Raw genomic sequence first — 14,390 nt, 5'->3', positions numbered from 1 at the left:
AAAAGCTTTAATGGTGCAATGGCTGTGCAGTGACACGCTGCTATGGCTGCAATTGTTAAACAAAGAAGGGGAGATGTGGCAGGGTTGTGACATCAGGCCCGTGAGAAATTGCAAGAGTCACAGTGTGAGAACAAGCGCTGGTGGAACAACACAAGCAGCAAGGACTGTGTGGGACATAAACCATCAGGGACAGAGGGATTGGTACATGAGGGACAGAGGGATTGATACGCGGTGGGTACATCAGGGACAGAGGGATTGATACAGGATCGGTACATCAAGGACAGAGGTCCGCGATGTTTCAGATGCAAACCTGAGTTTGTATTAAATGTCTCTCTGCATCTTAAAGAGAGTCTGTGCCTCATCTGCTACACCCCTTTATCTGTTTCCCAAATTACGATTTAGACTGTATTTACCCTTGTAAAAACAAAGCTTTCCCCCCTTAATTTTTGCCACGTGTTGTAGTTAGAATTAATAGAGATATTGGAGCCCATCGTAGCTAAACTGGAAAAAGACAGCAGCCGTGTGTATTTTTAAATAAAGACTAAATCAAGTGTGCTAGCTCATTATCTTTAAGCGTTTTACTGTGATCACGTCTCTCCCAAGGTTTTGTGTCTGTTGTATCAAGGCCTGACACCCACGGCCACAGTGGATGAATCACCATGGGCACAACACCAGGAACCTGCCTGTTCGTGTCCAGGATATCCACTCCAGCAGACACGTTTTAATTGGTACTTGCATTATGGATTAGATGCAACAAAAATCCATACTTTCTTTTGTCCTTTGCTATAGAGGAGGGGGTTGAACTTTTCTATAGCAGATTCAATCACTTGTTGTAAAGCAATGAAATAAATAACTTAGGCTTTTTCTATGGATAAACAACGTTTAATTCAATTCCTTAATTGTATGCCTTAAACACTTGTTCGTTAGACCATAAGCAAAACAGCGCTGGGTGTTAGTTCGTTAGTAGGCCCTTATTATGTGGTTGGTTAACCCTGAAAATGTTAGCTCCCTCTATCAATATAACCTCATAAACAAGTTTCAAAATTTTTATGTAGAACTTACCCACCTTTTCCTTTTTGCAGGTTCAGAGCCCGAGCCTCATTTGGTTGTATCTGTAAACATCAAACGTCTCAGCACAAATCACAACTGCATTTCTCACAGACAGAAGTGCCTGATCTCCACAGCTTGCCTGGCAGTGCGGAGAGCAGGAAGTGCGGTGAGTCCTGGGCCTTTGGGGACATTTCACCCTGTTTTGTGTCCCAGTCCCTCCCTGCTCCCTCCTCTTTCCTGCTGTGCCCTTCTTCCTCTTCATCTCTTCTCCCTCTGTCCCTCTGCTGCTTCCTCACCTATTCCCCCACCCTTCTGAATCTCTGTGCAGGGTTTCTCGTATCTCCCTCTCCGTCTCCACCCCTCTGTGTTCTCATCATCCCCGGTTTCTCTTTGTCGTCATTCTTTGTCTGTTGCTCTGTCCCGCTCCGTGCCCCATCATTTCTCACTGTATCCCTCTGTCCTGCTCCCTGCGCCTATTCCTGCCCCTCTTCTTTTTTACTCCCTCTTCCTCTTGCTGCCCACCCCAGGATTTTTTCCCAATCTCTATCCTGCCCCAACCCTTATTGTTCTTTCTCTCTCCTGCTCCCTCTCTGTCTTTCTGCCTGTCTGCCCTTTCCCTGCTGCTTCTTTCTCCATCTCTGTCCAGATTACTGCCCCTTTTCCTTCTTGATGTCTTTCTGTCCTGTTTGTCTTTCTGTCTTCCTTGCCTGTTTCCAGCCCCATCCCCTCTCGCTGTATCTTCCCTGTCCAGCTGGCTCTGCCTTTTCTTGGTCTTCTCATCCTCTTTCCTGCTCCTCAGCCCTCTTTTCCTCTTCCTCCAGCTCATTGCTGCATGTTTTCCCTTTCCAGTCTCTTCATTTTGATGTAAACTTTGCTTTGTTTCTCAGTCCCTTTGTTCTCTTCCCTTCCTGTTGCCTCTCAGTGGGCAGTGACGACCTGGTTCAGAGACAGCACGGCGACCACATCCCAGGTTGCTCGATCCATCAGCACACAGACGCCACTGTGGTGGAAAGCAAATGGCGTTTATTAACAAGTAACACAGCGTTATATACCTTAGGTTTGCAACGTCACGTCCATCTGCTTGCCTCACATACTCCTACCTACCTAGGGAGGGTCTACTATCTTTCTGTACAGCGCGAGATCTTCCGACCTCCAGACCCTAACTACCTACAGGTATGCGTCACAACCCCCCCTGGACACCGTTTGTGTCACAAACGCCCCTGGACAGGGTGTGTCTCACAAACCTCATTGGACAGCATGTGTCACAACCCCCCCTGGAAACTGTGTGTGTCACAAACACCCCTGGACAACGTGTATGTCACAAACGCCCCTAGATAGGGTGTGTGTCACAAACCTCATTGGACAGCGTGTGTGTAACAAACCCCATTGGACAGCGTGTATGTCACAAACCCCATTGGACAGCATGTGTCGCAAGCCCCCCTGGAAACTGTGTGTGTCCAAAATATCCCTGGACAGCGTGTGTGTCACGAACTCCCCTGGACAGTGTGTGTGTCACGAACCCCCCTGGACAGTGTGTGTGTCACAAACCCCCCTGGACAGTGTGTGTGTCACAAACACCCTTAGACAGGGTGTGTGTCACAAACGCCATTGGAGACTGTGTCTCTCACAATCCCCATTGGACAGCGTGTGTCGCAACCCCCCCTGGACAGTGTGTGTGTCACAAACCCCATTGGAGAGTGTGTGTGTCACAACCCCCACTGGAATTTATGTGTGTCAAAAGCAGCCCTGGACAGCGTGTGTGTCACAAACTCGATTGGAAGGATTTTGTGTCAGAAACACCCCTGGACACCATTTGTGTCACAACCGCCCCTACACAGCGTGTGTCACAAACCCCATTGGACAGCGTGTGAGTCAGAAACCCCATTGGACAGTGTGTGAGTCAGAAACCTCATTGGACAGAGTGTTTGTCACAAACCTTATTGGACAGCCCGTGTGTCACAAACCCCATTGGACAGCGTGTGTTAAAAACCCACCCAGACAGCATTGTTGTCACAAACCTCATTGGACAGTGTGTGTGTCACAAACCTCATTGGACAGCGATAGTGTCACAAACGCCCCTGGACACTGTGTGTGTTACAAACACCCCTGGACAACGTGTGTGTCTACAAACGCCCCTGGACAGCTTGTGTGTCACAAACCCATTGGACAACGTGAGTGTCACCAACCCCATTGGACAGCGCGTATGTCACAAACGCCATTGAACAGAGCGTGTGTCACAAACGCCATAGAACAGAGCGTGTGTCACAAACCCCATTGGACAGTGCGTGTCACAAACACCCCTGGACAGTTTCCTTGTCACAAACACCCCTGGACACCGTGTATGTCACAAATGCTCCTGGACAGTTCCTCTGTCACAAACCCCATTGGACAGTGTGTGTGTCACTAACCCCATTGAACAGCCTGTGTGTCACAAACCCCATTGGCCAGCATGTGTGTCACGAACTCCATTGGACAGGGTGTATGTCACAAAACCCATTGGACAGCCTGTGTTTCACAAACTGCATTGGGCAGCGTGTGTGTCACAAACCCCATTGTACAGGGTGTGTGTCATAAACCCCACTGGACAGCGTGTGTGTCACAAACACCATTGGGCAGTGTATGTCAAAACCCCCCCTGGACAGTGTGTGTGTCACAAACTCCCCTGGACAGTGTGTGTGTGACAAACCCCCCTGGACAGTGTGTGTGTCACTAACCCCATTGGACAGTGTGTGTGTCGCAAACCCCATTGAACACCGTGTGTGTCACAAACCTCCTTGGACAGGGTGTGTGTCACAAACCTCCTTGGACAGAGTGTGTGTCACAAATCTCATTGGTCAGCGTGTGTGTCACAAACCTCCTTGGACACCATGTGTGTGTCACAAACCCCATAGGACAGTGTGTGTGACACAAACACCAGTGGACATTGTGTGTGTCACAAACCCGATTAGACAGTGTGTGTGTCACAAACCCCTCTGGACAACGTGTGTGTCACATACTCCATTGGACAGCATGTGTTTCACAAACCCCATTGGGCAGCGTGTGTGTCACAAACCCCACTGGACAGCGTGTGTGTCACAAACCCCTGGACAGCGTGTGTGTCACAAACACCATTGTGCTCTGTGTGTGTCACAAACCCTCCTGGACAGGGTGTGTGTCACCAACCCCATTGGACAGCGTGTGTGTCACAAACCCCATTGGACAAAGTATGTGTCACAAATCCCATAGGACAGTGTGTGTGACACCAACCATATTGGACAGTGTGTGTGTCAGAAACCCCTTTGAACAATGTGTGTGTCACAAACCCCATAGGACAGTGTGTGTGACACAAACACCAGTGGACATTGTGTGTGTCACAAACCCGATTAGACAGTGTGTGTGTCACAAACCCCTCTGGACAGCGTGTGTGTCACATACCCCATTGGACAGCATGTGTTTCACAAACCCCATTGGGCAGTGTGTGTGTCACAAACCCCATTGTACAGGGTGTGTGTCACAAACCCCTGGACAGCGTGTGTGTAACAAACCCCTCTGGACAGTTTGTGAGTCACAAACCTCATTTGACAGCTTGTGTGTCACAAACTCCCCTGGACAGCATGGTTGTCACAAACCTCACTGGACAGCGTCTGTGTCACAAATACCCCTGGGCAGCGTGTGTGTCACAAACCCCATTTCACAGTGTGCGGGTCACAAACACCGTTGGACTGTGTGTGTGTCACAGACTCCATTGGACAGTGTGTGTGTAACAAACCCCATTGGAGAGCGTGTGTGTCACTAACCCTATTGGACAGTGTGTGTGTCACGAACCCCCCTGGACAGTGTGTGTGTCACAAACCCCCCTGGACAGTGTGTGTGTCACAAACACCCTTAGACAGGGTGTGTGTCACAAACGCCATTGGAGACTGTGTCTCTCACAATCCCCATTGGACAGCGTGTGTCGCAACCCCCCCTGGACAGTGTGTGTGTCACAAACCCCATTGGAGAGTGTGTGTGTCACAACCCCCACTGGAATTTATGTGTGTCAAAAGCAGCCCTGGACAGCGTGTGTGTCACAAACTCGATTGGAAGGATTTTGTGTCAGAAACACCCCTGGACACCATTTGTGTCACAACCGCCCCTACACAGCGTGTGTCACAAACCCCATTGGACAGCGTGTGAGTCAGAAACCCCATTGGACAGTGTGTGAGTCAGAAACCTCATTGGACAGAGTGTTTGTCACAAACCTTATTGGACAGCCCGTGTGTCACAAACCCCATTGGACAGCGTGTGTTAAAAACCCACCCAGACAGCATTGTTGTCACAAACCTCATTGGACAGTGTGTGTGTCACAAACCTCATTGGACAGCGTTAGTGTCACAAACGCCCCTGGACACTGTGTGTGTTACAAACACCCCTGGACAACGTGTGTGTCTACAAACGCCCCTGGACAGCTTGTGTGTCACAAACCCATTGGACAACGTGAGTGTCACCAACCCCATTGGACAGCGCGTATGTCACAAACGCCATTGAACAGAGCGTGTGTCACAAACGCCATAGAACAGAGCGTGTGTCACAAACCCCATTGGACAGTGCGTGTCACAAACACCCCTGGACAGTTTCCTTGTCACAAACACCCCTGGACACCGTGTATGTCACAAATGCTCCTGGACAGTTCCTCTGTCACAAACCCCATTGGACAGTGTGTGTGTCACTAACCCCATTGAACAGCCTGTGTGTCACAAACCCCATTGGCCAACATGTGTGTCACGAACTCCATTGGACAGGGTGTATGTCACAAACCCCATTGGACAGCCTGTGTTTCACAAACTGCATTGGGCAGCGTGTGTGTCACAAACCCCATTGTACAGGGTGTGTGTCATAAACCCCACTGGACAGCGTGTGTGTCACAAACACCATTGGGCAGTGTATGTCAAAACCCCCCCTGGACAGTGTGTGTGTCACAAACTCCCCTGGACAGTGTGTGTGTGACAAATCCCCCTGGACAGTGTGTGTGTCACTAACCCCATTGGACAGTGTGTGTGTCGCAAACCCCATTGAACACCGTGTGTGTCACAAACATCCTTGGACAGGGTGTGTGTCACAAACCTCCTTGGACAGAGTGTGTGTCACAAATCTCATTGGTCAGCGTGTGTGTCACAAACCTCCTTGGACACCATGTGTGTGTCACAAACCCCATAGGACAGTGTGTGTGACACAAACACCAGTGGACATTGTGTGTGTCACAAACCCGATTAGACAGTGTGTGTGTCACAAACCCCTCTGGACAACGTGTGTGTCACATACTCCATTGGACAGCATGTGTTTCACAAACCCCATTGGGCAGCGTGTGTGTCACAAACCCCACTGGACAGCGTGTGTGTCACAAACCCCTGGACAGCGTGTGTGTCACAAACACCATTGTGCTCTGTGTGTGTCACAAACCCTCCTGGACAGGGTGTGTGTCACCAACCCCATTGGACAGCGTGTGTGTCACAAACCCCATTGGACAAAGTATGTGTCACAAATCCCATAGGACAGTGTGTGTGACACCAACCATATTGGACAGTGTGTGTGTCAGAAACCCCTTTGAACAATGTGTGTGTAACAAACCCCATAGGACAGTGTGTGTGACACAAACACCAGTGGACATTGTGTGTGTCACAAACCCGATTAGACAGTGTGTGTGTCACAAACCCCTCTGGACAGCGTGTGTGTCGCATACCCCATTGGACAGCATGTGTTTCACAAACCCCATTGGGCAGTGTGTGTGTCACAAACCCCATTGTACAGGGTGTGTGTCACAAACCCCTGGACAGCGTGTGTGTAACAAACCCCTCTGGACAGTTTGTGAGTCACAAACCTCATTTGACAGCTTGTGTGTCACAAACTCCCCTGGACAGCATGGTTGTCACAAACCTCACTGGACAGCGTCTGTGTCACAAATACCCCTGGGCAGCGTGTGTGTCACAAACCCCATTTCACAGTGTGCGGGTCACAAACACCGTTGGACTGTGTGTGTGTCACAGACTCCATTGGACAGTGTGTGTGTAACAAACCCCATTGGAGAGCGTGTGTGTCACTAACCCTATTGGACAGTGTGTGTGTCAAAACCCCATAGAATAGCGTGTGTGTCACAACCCTCCCTGGACAGTGTGTATGTCACAAACTCTCCTGGACAGCGTTTGTGTTCACAAACCTCATTGGACAGCATGTGTGTCTCAAACACCCCTGGACAGTGTGTGTGTAACAAACCCCATTGGACAGAGTGTGTGTCACAAACCCAATTGGACAGTGTGTGTGTCACAAATACCCCTGGACAGCGTGTGTGTCACAAACTCCATTGCACAGTGTGCGGGTCACAAACACCGTTGGACTGTGTGTGTGTCACAGACCCCATTGGACAGTGTGTGTGTAACAAACCCCATTGGGCAGCGTGTGTGTCACTAACCCTATTGGACAGTGTGTGTGTCAAAAACCCCATTGAACAGCGTGTGTGTCACAACCCTCCCTGGACAGTGTGTGAGTCAGAAACCCCATTGGACGGTGTGTGTGTCACAAACCCCATTGGACAGCGTGTGTGTCACAAAACCCCCCTCGACATTGTGTGTGTCACATACCCCATTGGACAGTGTGTGTGTCACAAACCACATTGAAGAGCCTGTGTGTCACAAACCCCATTGGTCAGGGTGTGTGTCACAAACCCCATTGGACTGGGTGTGTGTCACAAACGCAACTGGACACCGTGTGTGTCAGAAACGCCTCTGGACAGGGTGTCTGTCACAAGCACAATTGGAGAGTGTGTGTGTCACAAACTCCATTGGAGAGTGTGTGTGTCACAAACCCCACTAGACAGCATGTGGGTCACAAACCCCATTAGACAGTGTGTGTCACACCGCCCCCTGGAAAATGTGTGGAATGACAAACCCCACTGGACAGGGTTTGTGTCACAAACCCCTGGTCAGTTTGTCTGTCACAAACCCCAGTTGGCAGCGTGTTTGTCACAAACTTCATTGGACAGCGTGTGTGTCACAAACACCATTGGACAGCGTGTGTCACCAACCCCCCTGGAGAGTGTGTGTTTCACATACCCCATTGGACAGGGTGTGTGTCCCAAACCCCATTGGACAGCGTGTGTGTCACAAACCCCATTGGACAGTGTGTGTTTCACAACCCCATTGGAGATCGTGTGTGTCACGAACCCTATTGGACAGTGTGTGTGTCACAAAGCCCATAAACAGTGTCCGTACCACAAAACCAATTGGACAGCGTGTGTGTCACAAACCCCCGTGGACAGTGTGTGTGTCACAAAACCCATTGGACAGCGTGTGTGTCACAAAGCTCATGGGTCAGCCTGTGGGTCACAAACACCGTTGGACTGTGTATGTGTCAAAAACCCCATTAGACAGAATATGTGTCCTAAAAGCCATCGGACAGCTTGTGTCACACCCCCCCCCGGACAGCATGTGTGTCACAAACTCCCCTGTACACCGTGTGTGTCACAAACGCCCATGGACAGTATTTGTGTAACAAAGCCCATGGGACAGTGTGTGTGTCACAAACCCCATTGGAGAATGTGTGTGCCACAAAGCCCATTGGACAGCCTGTGTGTCACAAAACCCCCTGGAGACTGTGTGTGTCACAAACACCATTGGACACCGTGTGTGTTCACAAACCCCCTGGACACTGTGTGTGTCACAAACACCCCTGGACAACGTGTGTGTCACAAACCCCATTGGACAGTGTGTGTTTCACAAACCCCATTGGACACTATGTGTGTCACAAACCCCCCTGGACAGCCTGTTTGTCAGAAACCCCATTGGACAGTGTGTGTGTCACAAACCTCCTTGGACAGGGTGTGTGTCACAAATCTCATTGGTCAGCGTGTGTGTCACAAACCTCCTTGGACACCATGTGTGTGTCACAAACCCCATAGGACAGTGTGTGTGACACAAACACCAGTGGACATTGTGTGTGTCACAAACCCGATTAGACAGTGTGTGTGTCACAAACCCCTCTGGACAACGTGTGTGTCACATACCCCATTGGACAGCATGTGTTTCACAAACCCCATTGGGCAGCGTGTGTGTCACAAACCCCACTGGACAGCGTGTGTGTCACAAACCCCTGGACAGCGTGTGTGTCACAAACACCATTGTGCTCTGTGTGTGTCACAAACCCTCCTGGACAGGGTGTGTGTCACCAACCCCATTGGACAGCGTGTGTGTCACAAACCCCATTGGACAAAGTATGTGTCACAAATCCCATAGGACAGTGTGTGTGACACCAACCCTATTGGACAGTGTGTGTGTCAGAAACCCCTTTGAACAATGTGTGTGTCACTAACCCCATAGGACAGTGTGTGTGACACAAACACCAGTGGACATTGTGTGTGTCACAAACCCGATTAGACAGTGTGTGTGTCACAAACCCCTCTGGACAGCGTGTGTGTCACATACCCCATTGGACAGCATGTGTTTCACAAACCCCATTGGGCAGCGTGTGTGTCACAAACCCCATTGTACAGGGTGTGTGTCACAAACCCCTGGACAGCGTGTGTGTCACAACTCCCCGTGGACAGTTTGTGAGTCACAAACCTCATTTGACAGCTTGTGTGTCACAAACCCCACTGGACAGCGTGTGTGTCAGAAACACCATTGGGCAGTGTATGTCAAAACCCGCCCTGGACAGTGTGTGTGTCACAAACCCCCCTGGACAGTGTGTGTGTCACTAACCTCATTGGACAGTGTGTGTGTCGCAAACCCCATTGAACACCGTGTGTGTCACAAACCCCATTGGACAGGGTGTGTGTCACAAACTCCCCTGGACAGCATGGTTGTCACAAACCTCATTGGACAGCGTCTGTGTCACAAATACCCCTGGGCAGCGTGTGTGTCACAAACCCCATTGCACAGTGTGCGGGTCACAAACACCGTTGGACTGTGTGTGTGTCACAGACCCCATTGGACAGTGTGTGTGTAACAAACCCCATTGGAGAGCGTGTGTGTCACTAACCCTATTGGACAGTGTGTGTGTCAAAAACCCCATTGAACAGCGTGTGTGTCACAACCCTCCCTGGACAGTGTGTGAGTCAGAAACCCCATTGAACGGTGTGTGTGTCACAAACCCCATTGGACAGCGTGTGTGTCACAAACTCCCCTCGACATTGTGTGTGTCACATACCCCATTGGACAGTGTGTGTGTCACAAACCACATTGAAGAGCCTGTGTGTCACAAACCCCATTGGTCAGGGTGTGTGTCACAAACCCCATTGGACTGGGTGTGTGTCACAAACACAACTGGACACCGTGTGTGTCAGAAACGCCTCTGGACAGGGTGTCTGTCACAAGCACAATTGGAGAGTGTGTGTGTCACAAACCCCATTGGACAGCGTGTGTGTCACAAAACCCCCCTCGACATTGTGTGTGTCACATACCCCATTGGACAGTGTGTGTGTCACAAACCACATTGAAGAGCCTGTGTGTCACAAACCCCATTGGTCAGGGTGTGTGTCACAAACCCCATTGGACTGGGTGTGTGTCACAAACACAACTGGACACCGTGTGTGTCAGAAACGCCTCTGGACAGGGTGTCTGTCACAAGCACAATTGGAGAGTGTGTGTGTCACAAACTCCATTGGAGAGTGTGTGTGTCACAAACCCCACTATACAGCATGTGGGTCACAAACCCCATTAGACAGTGTGTGTCACACCGCCCCCTGGAAAATGTGTGGAATGACAAAACCCACTGGACAGGGTTTGTGTCACAAACCCCTGGTCAGTTTGTCTGTCACAAACCCCAGTTGGCAGCGTGTTTGTCACAAACTTCATTGGACAGCGTGTGTGTCACAAACACCATTGGACAGCGTGTGTCACAAACCCCCCTGGAGAGTGTGTGTTTCACATACCCCATTGGACAGGGTGTGTGTCCCAAACCCCATTGGACAGCGTGTGTGTCACAAACCCCATTGGACAGTGTGTGTGTAACAAACCCCATTGGAGATCGTGTGTGTCACGAACCCTATTGGACAGTGTGTGTGTCACAAAGCCCATAAACAGTGTCCGTACCACAAAACCAATTGGACAGCGTGTGTGTCACAAACCCCCGTGGACAGTGTGTGTGTCACAAAACCCATTGGACAGCGTGTGTGTCACAAAGCTCATGGGTCAGCCTGTGGGTCACAAACACCGTTGGACTGTGTATGTGTCAAAAACCCCATTAGACAGAGTATGTGTCCTAAAAGCCATCGGACAGCTTGTGTCACACCCCCCCCGGACAGCATGTGTGTCACAAACTCCCCTGTACACCGTGTGTGTCACAAACGCCCATGGACAGTATTTGTGTAACAAAGCCCATGGGACAGTGTGTGTGTCACAAACCCCATTGGAGAATGTGTGTGCCACAAAGCCCATTGGACAGCCTGTGTGTCACAAAACCCCCTGGAGACTGTGTGTGTCACAAACACCATTGGACACCGTGTGTGTTCACAAACCCCCTGGACACTGTGTGTGTCACAAACACCCCTGGACAATGTGTGTGTCACAAACCCCATTGGACAGTGTGTGTTTCACAAACCCCATTGGACACTATGTGTGTCACAAACCCCCCTGGACAGCCTGTTTGTCAGAAACCCCATTGGACAGTGTGTGTGTCACAAACCTCCTTGGACAGGGTGTGTGTCACAAATCTCATTGGTCAGCGTGTGTGTCACAAACCTCCTTGGACACCATGTGTGTGTCACAAACCCCATAGGACAGTGTGTGTGACACAAACACCAGTGGACATTGTGTGTGTCACAAACCCGATTAGACAGTGTGTGTGTCACAAACCCCTCTGGACAACGTGTGTGTCACATACCCCATTGGACAGCATGTGTTTCACAAACCCCATTGGGCAGCGTGTGTGTCACAAACCCCACTGGACAGCGTGTGTGTCACAAACCCCTGGACAGCGTGTGTGTCACAAACACCATTGTGCTCTGTGTGTGTCACAAACCCTCCTGGACAGGGTGTGTGTCACCAACCCCATTGGACAGCGTGTGTGTCACAAACCCCATTGGACAAAGTATGTGTCACAAATCCCATAGGACAGTGTGTGTGACACCAACCCTATTGGACAGTGTGTGTGTCAGAAACCCCTTTGAACAATGTGTGTGTCACAAACCCCATAGGACAGTGTGTGTGACACAAACACCAGTGGACATTGTGTGTGTCACAAACCCGATTAGACAGTGTGTGTGTCACAAACCCCTCTGGACAGCGTGTGTGTCACATACCCCATTGGACAGCATGTGTTTCACAAACCCCATTGGGCAGCGTGTGTGTCACAAACCCCATTGTACAGGGTGTGTGTCACAAACCCCTGGACAGCGTGTGTGTCACAACTCCCCGTGGACAGTTTGTGAGTCACAAACCTCATTTGACAGCTTGTGTGTCACAAACCCCACTGGACAGCGTGTGTGTCAGAAACACCATTGGGTAGTGTATGTCAAAACCCGCCCTGGACAGTGTGTGTGTCACAAACCCCCCTGGACAGTGTGTGTGTCACTAACCCCATTGGACAGTGTGTGTGTCGCAAACCCCATTGAACACCGTGTGTGTCACAAACCCCATTGGACAGGGTGTGTGTCACCAGCCCCATTGGACAGGCTGTGTGTCACAAACTCCCCTGGACAGCATGGTTGTCACAAACCTCATTGGACAGCGTCTGTGTCACAAATACCCCTGGGCAGCGTGTGTGTCACAAACCCCATTGGACAGTGTGCGGGTCACAAACACCGTTGGACTGTGTGTGTGTCACAGACCCCATTGGACAGTGTGTGTGTAACAAACCCCATTGGAGAGCGTGTGTGTCACTAACCCTATTGGACAGTGTGTGTGTCACAAAACCCATTGGACAGCGTGTGTGTCACAAAGCCCATGGGTCAGCCTGTGGGTCACAAACACCGTTGGACTGTGTATGTGTCAAAAACCCCATTAGACAGAGTATGTGTCCTAAAAGCCATCGGACAGCTTGTGTCACACCCCCCCCGGACAGCATGTGTGTCACAAACTCCCCTGTACACCGTGTGTGTCACAAACGCCCATGGACAGTATTTGTGTAACAAAGCCCATGGGACAGTGTGTGTGTCACAAACCCCATTGGAGAATGTGTGTGCCACAAAGCCCATTGGACAGCCTGTGTGTCACAAAACCCCCTGGAGACTGTGTGTGTCACAAACACCATTGGACACCGTGTGTGTTCACAAACCCCCTGGACACTGTGTGTGTCACAAACACCCCTGGACAACGTGTGTGTCACAAACCCCATTGGACAGTGTGTGTTTCACAAACCCCATTGGACACTATGTGTGTCACAAACCCCCCTGGACAGCCTGTTTGTCAGAAACCCCATTGGACAGTGTGTGTGTCACAAACCTCCTTGGACAGGGTGTGTGTCACAAATCTCATTGGTCAGCGTGTGTGTCACAAACCTCCTTGGACACCATGTGTGTGTCACAAACCCCATAGGACAGTGTGTGTGACACAAACACCAGTGGACATTGTGTGTGTCACAAACCCGATTAGACAGTGTGTGTGTCACAAACCCCTCTGGACAACGTGTGTGTCACATACCCCATTGGACAGCATGTGTTTCACAAACCCCATTGGGCAGCGTGTGTGTCACAAACCCCACTGGACAGCGTGTGTGTCACAAACCCCTGGACAGCGTGTGTGTCACAAACACCATTGTGCTCTGTGTGTGTCACAAACCCTCCTGGACAGGGTGTGTGTCACCAACCCCATTGGACAGCGTGTGTGTCACAAACCCCATTGGACAAAGTATGTGTCACAAATCCCATAGGACAGTGTGTGTGACACCAACCCTATTGGACAGTGTGTGTGTCAGAAACCCCTTTGAACAATGTGTGTGTCACAAACCCCATAGGACAGTGTGTGTGACACAAACACCAGTGGACATTGTGTGTGTCACAAACCCGATTAGACAGTGTGTGTGTCACAAACCCCTCTGGACAGCGTGTGTGTCACATACCCCATTGGACAGCATGTGTTTCACAAACCCCATTGGGCAGCGTGTGTGTCACAAACCCCATTGTACAGGGTGTGTGTCACAAACCCCTGGACAGCGTGTGTGTCACAACTCCCCGTGGACAGTTTGTGAGTCACAAACCTCATTTGACAGCTTGTGTGTCACAAACCCCACTGGACAGCGTGTGTGTCAGAAACACCATTGGGCAGTGTATGTCAAAACCCGCCCTGGACAGTGTGTGTGTCACAAACCCCCCTGGACAGTGTGTGTGTCACTAACCCCATTGGACAGTGTGTGTGTCGCAAACCCCATTGAACACCGTGTGTGTCACAAACCCC

Source organism: Nesoenas mayeri (assembly GCF_963082525.1).
Source record: "Nesoenas mayeri genome assembly, chromosome: 10".
Classification (NCBI taxonomy): Eukaryota; Metazoa; Chordata; class Aves; order Columbiformes; family Columbidae; genus Nesoenas; species Nesoenas mayeri.
Note: the sequence above shows the minus strand (reverse complement) of the source record.